The 14,651-nt window shown below is 36.7% G+C and overlaps 1 protein-coding gene across 9 annotated transcripts in view; it reads right to left on the minus strand.

Moving 5' to 3' along the window:
- Nucleotides 1-14,651, minus strand: part of schip1 (schwannomin interacting protein 1) — a 214,553-nt gene that overhangs the window by 70,680 nt on the left and 129,222 nt on the right. The window lies entirely within an intron of this gene.

The following is a 14,651-nucleotide window of genomic DNA, read 5'->3' on the forward strand; positions in this document are numbered from 1 at the left end:
ATCTTGCAGAGCGGTTGTCTTAGGAGTGGTCTGAGTCAGAGTAGTAAGGCTTTGGCTCAACAGGGAGGCAAGGTTAAGTATGTAAGTTCATTCCTTATTTCTTATTTAACTCTTGAGAGAATAGGGGGTATATCTACAGGTCCAGTGTTCTGTTCTGGGTGTCAGATATGGGATTTCTGGAAGACTACAAGCCTCCTCAATGGCCACATCTGCACTAGGTGCATCAAGATGCAGCTCCTGAGAAACCGTGTTAAGGAACTGGAACTGCAGCTCGATGACCGTCGGCTTGTTAGGGAAGTGAGGCATTGATAGACAGGAGCTACAGGAAGGTAGTCACCCCAAGACCACAGGAGACAAATAAATCGATGACTGTCAGGAGAGGAAAGGGAGAATGTCAGATAGTGGAGAGCACTGTCGCCGCCATCGTCCTCAACAATAAGTATTCTATTTTCGGTAAGGCCAAAAGACATAGGAGAAGAATTGGGCCATTCAGCCCATTGAGTCTGCTCCGCCATACTGTCATGGCTGATCCCAGATCCCATTCAACCCCAAACACCTGTTCTCTCACTATATCTCGATTCCCCAACCAGTCATAAATCTATCAACTTCCTCTTTAAATATACCCATGGACTTGGCCTCTACTGCAGTCTGCGGCAGAGTATTCCACAGATTCACCACTCTTTGGCTAAAAATATTCCTCCTTACTTCTGTTCTAAAAGGTTGCCCCTAAGTTTTGAGGCTGTGCCCTCTAGTTCTGGATACCCTCACCAGCAGAAGCATCCTCTCCACATTCACCGTATCTAGTCCTTTCAACATTCAGTCAATTTCAGTTAGATGCCTCCCATTCTTCTAAGTTCCAGTGAGTACATGCCCAAAGTTGCCAATCACGCCCTATGTTAACCCCTTCATTCCCGGAATCATCCTCACGAACCTCCTCTGGACTCTCCCCAATGACAATACACCTTTTGTGAGATAAGGGGCTCAAAACTCTTGACAAAACTCTAAGTGTGGCCTGACTAGTGATGGCAGACAGGGATGCAACTGGCAGACTATACAACTCTCGACAGCCTCTTGCAATCCTGAGCACCGGAGTCTCTATACCAGGCTGTGATGCAACCAGTCAGAATGCTCTCCAATATACATCTACAGAAATTTGTAAGATTCCTTGGTGGCAGACGAAATCTCCAGAGACTCCTAACGAAAGAGAGCTGCTGGCATGCTTTCTTTGTGACTGTAATGTGTTGGCTCCGGACAGGTTTTGTAAAATGTTGATACTCAGCAACTTGAAGCTGCTCGCCCTTTTTAGCATGGACCCCTCCATAAGGGTTGGTGTAGGCTCTTCCTATTTCCCCTTCCTGCAGACCACAATCAATTCCTTGGTCTTCCAGACATCGAGTGCAATGTATTATTTTTGTGCCACTAAATCAGCTGATCAGTCTTGAACACCTCCTCGCAGTCAGGTGTAATTTCCCTTCCGCAGAATCTTGTTAGTTTTGTTTGATTACTTTTTTTTTAAGGACCCTGCTATAAAATCTTCAATAAAGGTAATAATATCTCCCTTTTTATACAGTTACTATCTTACAATGGAGCTATCTACTGAATAATTAAGAGCTTATCAAGAGAATTACAATGCCAATATCAACAGCATTTGGATCTATTCTTCCCACTACTTAAGGGCACTTCAATCTCAAGTCTCCTCTTCGGTTTGTAGAAAATTATTTCGAGGTAACAGGAGATGAAATTCAGCTTCACACGAGTGGAAAACAAGATAGTGATCAGGTCCCTGTTGTACACTCTTTCTGACTGTGAAAAATACTTCTATGCTCTTTAACAAAATTGGATTCGAATTATTTCATTGAATTGAACTTTTATTTTTAAAAATAGAATGAAATGCAAATGCTTGACTAAGAAAATGGCAAGATTGCTTTAATCCGTTAACAGTCAACCACTGATTAACGTTAGATTGTTGGAAAGTCATATGAAATAAACAAGGTAATTATAAGCAAAAAGTTAAATATTATAAGCCCTCTTTAAGCAATACCATTGCAGTATATGCCTTTTTGTTACCCTTAACCAATTTTATAAGTTTTCATGATGCTTTAGCTTACTTGAGTTCAAAAACTACCAACAGCAGATCAGTTGCCATTGAATATAAAAATGTTGACTGTTTTATCAAGCAGAGAACTGCTACTCAACAGACAGAAACTGCAGACTCAGGGGAATATTGGGGTTAGGTATTTATGTATTATGTAGCCTTTGTGGTTATTTAAGACTTTTTAAAAATTATTATCTTATGCACAGCTTCCATTCTGAAGTCCTAAATTTGAACACTTTGAAATAAGTGTAATCATTGGAGATATTCAAAACTAGAATATTCTATCAACAAATCTCAGTTGACAAGTTGCTACCCCTGCCAGATAGTTTCAAAAATTAATCTTATTTTAAACATTCAAAGAATTAAAAAAAAATCAAGGACCCAGGAATGCCAGAAACTAATTATCTACAAACATTACTTCTTAAGCTTTGAGCTGAAGATTGCTCGTTTTTTTTTGTGCAACCAGAATTGCTTTACTTGTATTTCTTAACAATATGTTAATGAAGTGGAAAATAAGAAAGGATGCATTCACAAAGACAGCAGTGAGAAAGAGAGGTGCCTTTTTATTTTTCTCTGTAAATGCAGAATGCCAACTTGCATCAACTAAATTAATATTGTGAACGTTGAATTTTGAAGGAAAAAAAATCTATACATCGAGTCAGTTATACAGCATGAAAATGGATCCCTCAGCCCAACTCATCCAAGACGAGCACAAGATGCTTAGCCGAGCAAGTCCCATTTGCCACATCAGACCCATATCCCTCTAAACCAGCAGTCGGCAACCTTTTAGCATCTGTGGGCCAGATCACATATTAATGAGCGGATGGTGGGCCAGATAAATGCCACAAAAACTTGAAATATGGGAATTATTCATTTAAATACATCTAGTTATGTTTTGCTTCGAATTAATGAATAATGCATGCTAGAAAATCATTTGTGCTTTAGGTTGCCTACCCCCACTCTAAACCATTCTTATCCTTGTTCTGGTCAAAATGGCCTTTAAGTGTTGCGATCATACATATGTGTGTGTATATATACACACACATATACATATAGACACAAATAAATAAATCACACTTAATATATTTGGTACTTCACATTTAATTAGAAAGACACAACTGGTGGTTAGTACGCTGGTCTAGAATAATTTCCTGGTACAATTCCATTGAAGGACTAATGAGTGGCACAGTTCATTATTAAATTTGAAGGATATCAGTGAAATAGCAACCAAACAATAATACTTAAATCAACATTATGACAGCATTTGCTTACATATTACAAGTACCAATATAACACACTTTGAAGCAGCTTGCCATTATCTAGTTTCAGTTATCAGTTTCCAAATACAATTCATTGAAATTTTTTGAACATTTTTCACTTTTTAAACTTTGTGCTTATGTTTAAACATCTGTGACAATAATATAATATTCAACTCATTGTTCAGAATAGCGTTAGGGTTAGGGTGAACTGTTGGATAATTGCCTACATTCTGTGGTTCACAAAAATACTTTTTAGATAAGCCTGACACACTTAATGGCGGAGTTATAGAAAGACCTGTGTGTAGGTACAACAAATCAGTCTTATGCAGCATTAATGCATATAAGAAATAAGATTTTCACCCATAACATATTGCAGTTAATACCCTTTGGAATTTAGGAAGTAGCCACTACAATTCTCATACCCTCAGAATCTCGATAAGTTCCACCCATTCCTTGTCTAAATCTTCTTACAACTTTCTCCAGCATTCAATGGTTTATGACCTGTTTCTGTTTGATTCTTTGTGAAGGCTTGCTACTGCAGACAAAACCTCGAGTCTTTTTTGTAATGGAATTGTGATACCGCAGGGCCCCAATGCAGGTGTGACTTTTTCCACTACTAAAAGATATCAATGAAGTTCTTAAACCAACACGATGACTACTTTTGCTTACATACTTTGAGTACACAAACACTCAAAGTAGCTTTCCATGATCTATTTTTATTTGTAAATTTGAAGGGAGTTTTACTGAAATATTTTACAAATATTTTTCAACTTTTCAATAAAATAGTGGTCTTACAATTCAACAGCTATATCATCTTTCTTTTTCTCTCCATCCACCATTTTGATTGAACTGACTTGTGTACTGAATACTTTGTTTCTATACCACATTAAAATAATAAGTTCTGTTGTATTTTAATTAACACTTCTAGAAACTAAGATATGTGCTTCTCAGACATTTATTAAATGCTTGAGGAAGTTGTGTGTAACCAATTGTAATGATACCATTTTAATCCTGAAAATTAGTGAAACTTCACTGGGGGGAAAAAAAATTCATAGAAAATAGTCTTGGCCTTAAAAACAAAATTGACATGTTAGCTGACAAGCAAATTTATTTAGCCTCATTTGTGCGAAGGATGAAAAATCCTCCAAATTGCCTTCTTCCTCTTTCTTATAAAATTGCCTAATTTGCAATGCAAAATTACAAGAGGAAATAAAATAGTGAAAAGAACATTATTGCCTTCATATTTTAAAATGCTTCACAATTAACTACTCTATAAATATTGCCAACTAGACAAAATATAGCAGTTAGCACCAAATAAATTACTAGATAGTCTATTTCATTGTTGGACTGCTGGATCAGTGCCGTCCAATATAGCAGGTGACTCCATGCTGTTAATTAAGGCATGAGAATTTTATATTTTGATTATACAGTTAATGAGGCAGATGAGGTCTGGGTTTACTGCTTCGCCTTCACTGAAAGTAATACTGCACCAATGAGTCACCATGTATTATACTCATTTTTGAAGTGGGTTTAGGCTGAATTTCTGTTATTAATTTAATTCCATGTTCCAAAATTCATAACAAAATAATAAGGAATACAGAATGCTATGATCAGGTATGAAACCATCAAGTTAGAAATGAAAAATATTTACTAATGGCATCATTTCCAGACTCTCGCTTTAGCTCTTTGCTACAGTTACTGTAAACAAGCTCATTGTGATTGCACAAAAATTCACTGCATCACCCATCATTCACAAAGCGAACAGGCTTGCCTGAAGCAATGAAAAGGTCACATGATAAGCAGCCATGGTTTGCTATTTCTCTGAATATTCGTCAGAGTTAATGTGCTTTCACTATTATTGCTTTTCAAATTGCAGACACCGATAGCTGTCAGAATTTTACTAAGACATGACAAATTGTCCAACCTACACATATACAGGTAAAAAATAATTGTCACTTAATGCGTAAATAAAGTTGCTATTGTGTCAATCATCTCCTGTTTTGATTTACCATCTTATCATTACATGAGGAAATTCAGCGAAAAGTATTAAACTAGATCCTAACCAGATATTATGACATAAAATGTCAAATAAGAATTGATGGCTGAGATACTACTAATTAAGTTGCAGATGCTCAAATAGATGGAAAATGCTAATGCGTGCATCAACTATAGGGAAATATAGGAACATTAATTATATTACACAAAATACTTCTCTAAAGATATATATACTGCAGCATACCGAGTAACTGCCACGTATAAATACTGCAAAAGTCATCTGCAGATAACAGGGTCATTTCAGAACAGCTGATGAACTCTACCAGTACTGTGAAACTATTTTGGTGGGGAAGAGGTGCTAGAAGGAAAAGACGCATGATGATTCCTTTTTAAGCGTGACGTTCAAAATTCCCCCAAAGGGAATTCAGTGAGGAGGCAATCCTCCCCCACAACTACATAGAGATAGGTTTCACAGGATTGCAGGGACCATCCAAAATTCATACAACTGTTCGGACATCCTGATGGCTGAGCATTTGGGTCAACAAATACTGATTCCCAGACTCCCCTTCATACACCAGGATCCCAGCTTTCATGCTGCATTTGATACAGTGGGATCTGAATTCCTGGGCTCTCTCTGCCACATCAGCGCCTTGGTAAACAAGTCACAACATCACCACAAGTAATCAAAGTTACCACATTCTCTCCACACTAGACTCAAATACTTCTGTTTCCTGTGCTCTCTTGAAACCTACTGGGAATTTGTTTCTCATCTTACCTTTAAAGTTACTGGATTCACTGGAAGATGTGTAATATCTCAAAACAAAAGTGAACAGTGTTGGGATATTACTATAGCATTGAATAGAGTGGAAAATCTGCACCACTACACTCCTGAACATTCTGAAATGAGAGTTTAACTGCACACAACTATGATAAAGACAACTTCAACAACTTCCTTGCTCTGACAGAACGAGAACACCAAGAGGCCTCTCAGCCCATCTAGTCTACACCTACCCTATTTTTTCTCTTCTCTAGCTGCACTGATTATTTCATCAATTTAGAGATGTTCTCTTTTAAATTGAACAATACTTGTGCCAGTGCATTTGTTTCAAATTTGCTATTTTACTTTCCCAAAGTGTTAAGCTTTACAATGATTCTGCATCTGATCAAAGATGGTCAATCACTATCTTCGGAGTCAATGGAATTCATGGATACTAAACTGCTGAAGATTTTGATCTTCAGCAAAACTATGAAAATAAATATTAACAGACGGACTGCAGAGAGCCACAGAGGAGAAAGATTCACACAAGAGAGAGAAAAATAAAATCACAGAAAGCAACAATTCAGCCTGGTCCTGAAAGTTATGCAGATTAATCACGAAGCCCCGGTTTTCCAATTTATCTCTGAAAATCAACACTTGATGTATGCATCAAAGTGCCTCTTTTTATGAGTTCATGTGGAATTAGATTCAATCACTTCCTATGGATGTGCCATTCCAAATCTTAAACTGCTAAAGAAAATTATGTTTCACATCAAATGTTTTTGCCAATTATTTTATCTCCTACTGTCTTTGGCAACATATACATGATTCAGTTCATCCTTCTATACACAAAGAGGAAACATTTTCTGTACTTGTAATCGAAGTCCGTCTTCTCTGGTATCATTTTCGTATCCTTTGCATCTTCTCCAAGGCTTTGAAAACTATAGTTAAGTACAGTGCCAAGAATTGCTGTGCATACAGTGTTCAAGCTGAGACCTAACCAGTGATTAATATTTTAGCATGATTGCCTCTTTTTTACATTCAATGCCAAATAATCTCAAAAGCTTCCAGGTACCATCATCAATCTGCCTTGCCACCTTCAATTCTTTTTGCATGAAAGCAGCCCCTTTGCTCTTATAATTCTCTCAAGTCATTCAGATTACACTCTCTTGCTACACCATCTGTTTTTCTCTGCAAGTTTAATAATCTACAATAAATTGTAATTACAACTTGGCTTTTGGCTTCCTCCAAGTGTCTGCTTCCCGTTTCCTACACTGTAAAGTTTGTAACCTCCTCATACTTCAAAACAATGCTTCTTATACTCATGCAGATGATCTACGCTTTAGAAAAGGTCCTAATTCTAATCATTCTACCCAGCAAGCTATATTGTTGTAAAATGTGCTATAGTTCAGTTCCACAGTAATCCTGTCTGTCAAAATCATGGTTGCAACTCAGTCTTTGTTACATATGTCACAAAGCCCTACCCCAAATGCCTCTTAAAACTCAGTATATCTAACACTTCGTTACTGTTCCTCCCAATAACATTTACAATAGAATTTACATTTATAACTAGTTTACGATTCTGAGCCCAGTAATTCTAAACATACACTTTATAATAAGCTAGCACTTGAAGGATAAATTGCAGTCTTAAACTAACTCTAAACTGCACACTCCACCCCGATAAAAACATATCAAAGCTGGATACTCCTAACAGTAATGCTACTCCTCAAGGGAGTGCATTTGATTTCCTGGCAAAGCACAATACAAAGTAAAGATCCTGGCAAAACACAATAAGAAGTAAAGGTGCGAGGTTATAGGCCACACCCATCACCTTTTGAAACAAATAATCCCACATTATTTTACACTGCATTCTCCAAAAAATCCCCGGCTTTGCCTGCTGTTGGCGACCGAGATGAAGGTCGAATCGTTCGGACAGAGATGGCGCTCAGTACTCGGTGTCGGAGAGCTGATCAGAGCTCTAAGTTTTTGGATGACTCAGAGTCAGACTGTGGTCGGCATGGCAGGGAGAGTTCTTCCTTCTCCTGTCTGTGTGAGATGAGGGACATTTGAGAGACTTTGAACTTTTACTGTGTTCACGGACTTCTCCATCAAGTTATGGTATCGTTGCACTGTTGTAACTATATGTTATAGTTATGTGGTTTTGTCAGTTTTTTCAGTCTTGGTCTGTCCTGTGTTTTGTGATATCACACCGGAGGAAATATTGTATCATTTCTTAATGCATGCATTACTAAAAGACAATAAAAGAGGACTGCGTGTCTTCATAATCTAAAAAAAAATGGAATTCCAACCAATTTCATTATATTTGTGAAGCTCTGAATTTAGGCTATTTTCCCCTGGTACACCCAGTGAGTGTTCTATTTTTGTTAAATGATTGCACATAAAAGGTTCTACCTCAGGTTGTAAATCCCTCAACTTGCACTGATATTGTTATGTTTATTTTTGTTAAGTTTTGCCACTCAAATTTATATAATTTGGGTCTGTCATATTTGCAACGTATTGTGTTACCGCTTAAAGCTCATGTCATGGCATTTATACTCTGGGCTGCCTATCTCAATATACCTGAACTTGAATTTGCTCAAATCACCAACATTGCTTTCAAATGCACCCACAATTTGTTGTAATGTAAGCATTATTAAAAGTAAGTTGCACTTCCACCTACAGCTCAATGGAGTAATACATAAATTTTGTGGCTGCCTTTAATTCCTCCTTTTCCCCAGTTTAAACCTTGAATTTTTAAACTTTTATTTCTCGGATCTTAGAGGGGAATAGTTGTCATTATGTCATATCCTTTAAGAAGTTGAAAGCAGCTCTTTGAATCCAGCAATGGAAAGGGAAAAACTTCGGAAAAAAAAGTCAGAAGATATGCCTGTCTGGGCTGAGTGTTTGGAACGCGCGTTGATGGCTCTCGACAACAAAATAGACAATCACACTTCTGAGTTGAAGTCATTCCGACAGAGTTTTCAGACTGTAGAGGAAAATATTATTTCCTTGAATACTGAGTTTAAAGAATCGAAACGTCAGAGTGTGGCTATTTCAATCCACCTGGAACAGGCTCAACGTAAAATTGTCGATTTAGAGGGAAAGTCTCGTCGAAATAATATTCGAATTTTGGACTGAAGGAAGGTTCTGAGAGTGGGAATTTATTGGACTATTTTGCCAATTTGTTTCAATCTCTGTTGCCGGATAATCTACCTCAGCCTCCTGATATTGAAAGAGCTCATAGAATTTTCACTTCGAACTCTCAGATTTCAGGTAAAGCATGGCCAATTTTGGTCAATTTTCTTCGCTTTAAACTTAAAGAACAAATCATAAAATGTGCAAGGAAACAGAGAGTTTTTAAATTTAAGGGTTCCAAGATTCGTTTTTACGAAGATTATCCACGGGAAGTTATGGAACAGTGGATCAAATTTGTTCCAGCTATGAAGATAGCCTATGCAAAGGGATTATTTCCATCACTCCGCTATCCTGCCCGATTAAAATTATTTCCTAAAGATTCTACTCCACGTGTTTTTTTTGGATCCCCAAGCGGAATTGGATTATGTTAATTCTATCCTGGAGGCAGCTGACGTGTGAAGGATATTAGGCTTGCTGAATAATTTTCTGAAAGAAAACAGGCTTTGAAGATTTCTGATATGTTGAAGATATCCTTTGATTGATGGACTATTTAAAGAAGAGGTGAGCTTCTTGGTTTGACTAATGAATGACTTTTCTGAAGTCTGTCTGGTATACGGAGTGAATTAACACAGCGGACAGATCGTTAAATGGTTTGATTATCTGCTTTTTTCCTATCTTTCATTAATTGATAGTTTTTATAGTTTATACAGACTTTTTCTTGTATAGTGAGGAGTATTTAGTAATAGATAATTAGCTTCAGTTTTTTTGTTAAAATCGGATAGTAAGTAAAAGGAATAATGGTGCCGATTTAGAGATTATACTGTTTAGGTCTAATAGTATTGCTTTGACGTCTCTGGAGACTGTTTTTGCATTCCCTAGTTTATTTTCAATGATTAAGTATAAACATCTTTTTTCCCTCTGCTGGGCTTTCTCATCTTAGGGTCATGTGTTTTCTTTGTAAAGGGGAGGGGGGGAATTGAGAGAAAAAACATTTAAATCACTATTTAAATTGAGCGGCTCATGGAGTTCTGCTTCTTTTTTCTTTCTCTGGGGATGCATTCCAGCTTTTTCTCCCTTTCTGCCAGATTTCTACCTTTTGGGATGGTGGGAAGATTGGGGGTATTTTTGTATTTTGGGGTTTATAGCGGGATTTTTTTTTGAGTTTTTTTTTTTACATACATCCTGTATTTTTTCCCCATTATGGAGTTCCGGAGCATGCGTGTTTTCTATATGGTTATACTCACCACCACCATCTTTGATTAGCCCATGATGGTATGCGTGTATTTTCGTGTTAAAAACAATATCCTATGGTAGTTAAACAGATAAACGTTATTAGTTGGAATGTATGTGGCTGGAATTCGATTCCAGCCCGATATCATTTATGTTCAAGAAATGCATATCAGAATGGGTGATCAAAATAGATTTCTTAAAACGTGGAAGGGCCTTCAATATCATGCTACTTCTCAAAATAAAAAACAAAGGGAGTATCTATTTTTATTAAATCTAATATTTTATTTATCCAAGAAGACATCTCAGATATCAATCGTAGATTTTTAATTGTTAAAGGAACAATCTGTAATCGAAAAATTGTCCTGGTTAATCTGTATGGACTTAATGTAGATGATCCTTTTTTTAAAAATGTACTTGGTTTATTACCAGACATAAATGAATATATGCTGCTGATGGGAGGTGACTTCAACTGTTGTTTAAATCCTTTGATTGACAAAAGGTCAACCAATCAGCAGCTTCCAAGTCGTTCAGCAACACTTATTAATTCCTTTTTAATTGATTAGGGTTTGATCGAAATTTGGAGAAATCTACATCCTAATGATAGAGATTATTCTTTTTATTCACATGTTCATAAAAAATATTCGAGAATTGATTATTTTATTGCTGATTTCTGATTTTTGTCCAAAGTCCAGAAACGTGAATATGATGCTATTGTTGTTTCGGATCATGCACCTTTAAGCTTAACTTTTGAATTGAATGATGTTAGTAATGTAAACTTGCCTTGGTGTTTTCCAGAAAATTTATTACAAAGTTTGGACTTTGTAAAATTTATAAAGATTCAGATAAAAGATTTTTTTCTTTTTAATAATATGGGAGACGTGTTGAAATTGATTATATGGGGTACATTTAAAGCATATTTGCGAGGTCAGATAATCTCCTATGACTAAGCTTAAGAAACAGACAAAAATAGAGTTAGATAGGCGTTCAAAACAAATTAAAGACTTGGATAACACTTATGCAGTTTCTCTGAATATTGATTTATTTAAACAAAGGGTTGAACTTCAATCACAATATAATTTACTATTAACTTATCCTATTGAAAGAAATTTGCTTAAATTAAGAAGTCAATTTTATGTGTTTGGAGGTAAGAGTAATATGCTATTAGCATACCACCTAAAGGCAGTTAGAGCTAAAAGACAAATTTTAAAAATTCGTAAGGGATATGGTAGTTTAGCTTGTAATTATGAAGATATTAATAACATTTTTCAAGACTATTACAGTGAACGCTATAAATTTCAGTTTCCAGCTGATCCTTCTAAAATGAATGCTTTTTTTTTTACAAAAGATTAATTTTCCTAGACTATCTGGTGAAGATCAACAAATTCTTGATACTCCTTTTACTGAAAAAGAAATTCAGAAAGCTATTCTTTCAATGCAATCTGGTAAAGCTCCTGGACTGGATGGTTTTTCTGTAGGATTTTATAAGAAAATTTGAAGATTTGCTTACCCTTATATGTTGGAAATGCTTAAAGATTCTTTTTAGTTAGGAGAGTTACCTTCCACATTTTATGAAGCTTCTATCTCTTTAATTCTTAAGAAGGATAAAGACCCTACTGAATGTATTTCATATAGACCTATCTCATTATTAAATGTGGAAGCTAAAATTCCTTCAAAAATAATGGCTAATCGGTTTGAGCATATACTAGCTAAAATTACTTCTCAGGACTAAACAGGTTTTATAAAAGGCTGTTATTCCTTTCCTAATACTCGGAGACTGTTAAATGTTATATACTCATCCCTCTCGAAGACTCCCAATGTGTTGTTTCTCTTGATGCTGAAAAGGCATTTGATAGAGTTGAATGGAAATACTTCTTTAACTTTTTAGAGAAATTTAACTTTGTTACTAATTTTAATAAGTGGATTAGAATGATATATAAAAGCCCTATTGCCACTGTTATTACTAATAACTGCAGATCCTCCTTTTTTCGACTTTCGCGGGGTATGAGACAAAGCTGTCCGTTAAGTCCTTTGTTATTTAATTTGGTGCTGGAACCTTTGGCTATTGCACTTCGTGAAGCTAAAGATATACAAGGAATTTCCATAAATGGGACTATTCATAAGATTTCCCTTTATGCTGATGATTTCTTAGTTTATGTTTCAAATCCTGAAGAATCTATTCTTAGTTTATTGACATTATTAAATGAATTTGGAAAGTTTTCCGGATGTAAATTAAACCAGCATAAAAGTGAATTCATTCCTTTAAATGATTCTGCTTCTATATATGATGACATACCTTTTTAAAGTTATGGATTCTTTCAAATATTTAGGTATTATTATCACTAAAAATTATGGAGACCTTTATAGAGCTAATTTAGTTCCCTTAGTGGACTTTATGAAGCAATTATTTTCTAGATGGAATCCACTTACACTTTTGTTAGCAAGTCGAATTCATGCAGTTAAAATGATGATTTTGCCAAAATTTTTATATGTATTTCAAAATATTCCTATTTTTCTAAATAAGAAGTTTTTTGATCAGGTTGATTCTATAATTTCATCTTTTGTTTGGAATAATAAAAGACCAAGAATTGGAAAATATCATTTACAAAAATTAAGAAAAGGATGGAGGTCTTGCTTTGCCTAATTTAGACCATAAGACCATAAGACAAAGGAGAAGTAGGCCATTCGGCCCATCGAGTCTGCTCCACCATTTTATCATGAGCCGATCCATTTTATCCTATTTAGTCCCACTGCCCCGCCTTCTCACCATAACCTTTGATGCCCTGGCTACTCAGATACCTATCAATCTCTGCCTTAAATACACCCAATGACTTGGCCTCCACTGCTGCCCATGGCAACAAATTCCATAGATTCACCACCCTCTAAAAATTTTTTCGCATTTCTGTTCTGAAAGGGCGCCCTTCAATCCTGAAGTCATGCCCTCTCGTACCAGACTCCCCCATCATGGGAAACAACTTTGCCACATCCACTCTGTCCATGCCTTTTAACATTCGAAATGTTTCTGTGAGTTCTCCCCTCATTCTTCTAAACTCCAAGGAATACAGCCCAAGAGCAGACAAACGTTCCTCATATGTTAACCCTCTCATTCCCGGAATCATTCTAGTGAATCTTCTCTGTACCCTCTCCAACGTCAGCACATCCTTTCTTAAATAAGGAGACCAAAACTGCCCACAGTACTCCAAGTGAGGTCTCACCAGCGCCTTATAGAGCCTCAACATCACATCCCTGCTCCTATACTCTATTCCTCTAGAAATGAATGCCAACATTGCATTTGCCTTCTTCACTACTGACTCAACCTGGAAGTTAACTTTAAGGGAATCCTGTACGAGGACTCCCAAGTCCCGTTGCATCTCAGAACTTTGAATTCTTTCCCCATTTAAATAATAGTCTGCCCATTTATTTTTTCTGCCAAAGTGCATAACCATACACTTTCCAACATTGTACTTCATTTGCCACTTCTCTGCCCATTCTTCCAATCTATCCAAGTCTCTCTGCAGACTCTCCGTTTCCTCAGCACTACTGGCCCCTCCACCTATCTTCGTATTGTCAGCAAACTTAGCCACAAAGCCACCTATTCCATAATCCAAATCGTTGATGTACAATGTAAAAAGAAGCGGCCCCAACACTGATCCCTGTGGAACACCACTGGTAACTGGCAGCAAACCAGAATAGGATCCCTTTATTCGCTCTCTCTGTTTCCTGCCAATCAGCCAACGCTCTATCCACGTATGTAACTTTCCTGTAATTACATGGGCTCTTATCTTGTTAAGCAGCCTCATGTGTGGCACCTTGTCAAAGGCCTTCTGAAAATCCAAATATACAACATCCACTGCATCTCCCTTGTCTAGCCTACTGGTAATTTCCTCAGAAAATTGTAATAGGTTTGTCAGGCAGGATTTTCCTTTAAGGAATCCATGCTGAGTTCTGCCTATCTTGTCATATGCCTCCAGGTACTCTGTAACCTCATCCTGGACAATCGACTCCAACAACTTCCCAACCACCGACGTCAAGCTATCAGGTCTATAATTTCCTTTTTGCTTCCTTGCCCCCTTCTTAAATAGCGGAGTGACATTTGCAATCTTCCAGTCTTCCGGAACCATGCCAGAATCTATCGACTTTTGAAAGATCATCGCTAATGCCTCCGCAATCTCCACAGCTACTT

This window comes from Mobula birostris, chromosome 4 (genome assembly GCF_030028105.1).
Source record: "Mobula birostris isolate sMobBir1 chromosome 4, sMobBir1.hap1, whole genome shotgun sequence".
Lineage (NCBI taxonomy): Eukaryota > Metazoa > Chordata > Chondrichthyes > Myliobatiformes > Myliobatidae > Mobula > Mobula birostris.